This window comes from Tupaia chinensis, unplaced genomic scaffold (genome assembly GCF_000334495.1).
Source record: "Tupaia chinensis unplaced genomic scaffold, TupChi_1.0 Scaffold000277_1, whole genome shotgun sequence".
Classification (NCBI taxonomy): domain Eukaryota; kingdom Metazoa; phylum Chordata; class Mammalia; order Scandentia; family Tupaiidae; genus Tupaia; species Tupaia belangeri.
In genome coordinates, this window is record NW_006159760.1 from 1,416,920 (window position 1) to 1,419,428 (window position 2,509).

Below are 2,509 nucleotides of genomic sequence, written 5' to 3' on the forward strand. Positions count from 1 at the left end.
GGAAAACAGTTACAAGTCTATGGAGTCATGCTTGAGGTTAATTCCTAACTCTGTTTATATAATTTGTGATTGTGGGCAACTCATCTAAGTTCTCTTAAACCTATGTTTTAAAATATAAAAAGTTAAAAGTGCATCTTTCAAGATTAATTTAAAGACCAAATGCAAACATATTTCAAAGCATTTCACATATGTTCTTGTACATATTTATGTATATATGCTCTATATTTGTCAGATCCCAGTATGATAATTTTGGATTGATTTTTGTTTTGGTGCTTAAGAAGTTGCATGTATATCTACCAAAGATAAGTCCTCAAGTTTCAATTACTTGGTGTAAATTTGAAAATTTAATTCAAATTGAGTTCTGATTTTATCAATGTGCTATTATTTTTGCTTCATCTATTAGAAACCAAGATCACTTAATATTTAAGACAGATGCATCGTCAATCTTGCCAAGAGATAGTTTCATCTGTTGTTATCTTGGACACTATCTCAGTTTAATGAAAAAATGTAAAGTGACTTTGTCTCGGACACATTGGAATAGATCAGAATAGGTGTCTTGGTTATCAGCAGATGGCATAGTGGTTACGTTGCTGGACTCCCATGTAGTTGACCAAGGTTTGAGTCCTGGATCTAGTGGTTTAAAACTCACACCAGGTGCATGTGCCTGGGTACCCAAAATCCTGAGAGGAGACTGAAGGAGAAGGGATTGTGGCATGGCCATCCCTCTGGGAGGGGATTTCTCTCTTTCTATCTCTCTCTGTCTCTCTGGTGAGTGCAGGCATCCTATGGCAAAAATCTCTTAAAAAAAGATAGGTGTTATTTTTGTTCAATATGATATTTGAGCTTTTTAATGACTGAGACATATTTTTCTCTGGCTCCCCAATAGAAACTTTAGTACTTAAGAAAGCAGGGAGGAGGCCTAGCTGTAGGGTAATGCACTGTTCAAGGGAAGCCAGATCCCATACAGCAACTGTGACTGGAAACTGGCCCAGTCAGCCTTAAACATGTCGGGCACATGTATGATTGACCAGGATCTCACAAGCTGGAGGACTGGAGGAAGATAACCACAGTGTGACAAGACACTGTGGAGGGTGTTGATCTCTCTCTCTCTCACACACACACACTTTCAAGAATACAGGGGAAGGGACCTGCAGTTAGCATAATGGCTATGTCACTGGACTCCCATGTAGTCGACCGTGGTTCAAGTCCCGGACCCGGTGGCTTAAACTCATGCCGGGCGCGTGTGCATGCGTGCCCAAGATCCCGAGAGGAGAATGGAGGAGAAGGGCTTGCAGCATGGCCATCCCCTCTGGGGGGGGGGGGTATTTCTCGCTTTCTGTCTCTCTGTCTCTCTTTCTCTCTCTGTCTGGTGAGCGCATGTGCCCTATAGCAAAAACCTCTCTGAACAAAGGAAAAAAAAGAATACAGGGTAAGAAAAACAGCAGACAAGGAGTAAATATATTGGACAAACCGATAGATTTTTCTTCTTTTAGGTTTTTGCCATAGGGTACATGCTCTCACCAGAGAAAGATGAAGAGAGGGAAAGTGAGAAATCATCCACCAGGGGAGATGGCCATGCTGCAATCCCTTCTCCTCCGCTCTCTTCTCAGGATTTTGGGCATGCATGCACATGTGCCCAGTGTGATTTCAAGCCACTGGTTCCAGGACTAAACTACAGAAGGCCACGTAGGCATCCAGTGCCTTAACCATGTGACCTGCTGATTCCCAGGTGGATTTCTTCAGGGACCTAGTAGAGTAGAAGATATGCTTGATTTGGCGAAGATTCCATTTTATTCTTATGTGAGACCTCTGAACTCAGCCTATTTCCTAGAACCAAATAGGAGGACCTTAATAAATTCTTTCAAGTTGGTACTCCTTGACTGAGGGTCTAGTTTCCATAGAATACAGTCTATGACTCCTAGCAAAAGTAACCTAGGACAACATTCCCCAAATACACAATGGAAGACCTGTTACCATTGTCTTTCACAGTTAATTTTCTAACAAAGGTTGTGCAATTATGTAGTACTAGTTAGCTGAAATGTTCTTTCTTTCTTGATCCAATCTCTGTCAAATACATTATTAGTGAAAAATGACCAAGAAGAGTTAGAGAAAAGAAGTCTGCAAAATTACACTGATCCAGAATTGAACTTGAGCAAACAAACAGATAACATTTTGTGAGTGCCCACTGACTGTGTGACATAATTCTAAAAAGCTAATATGTAAAACCAATAGGGTATCTTAAGAAGTAGGGAAAAATTGATTGTGACTGGGTAACTTCTATCAGTATTATCTACATCCTAAGCAACATAGATTTCACAAAGACAAAATAATATGCTCAGTGTATGTGTGTATACGTAAAATATACTCACAAAACACATGGTTTGGTCAGAAAATAAAGAACATGAGAATTTCATATACATGCCTCCCGTAAAAGGCAGCAGATGACCTTACAAACAGAAGTTGTCTTCATGGAAAGAGAATATAAAAACCAATGACCTCTTCCATTCCT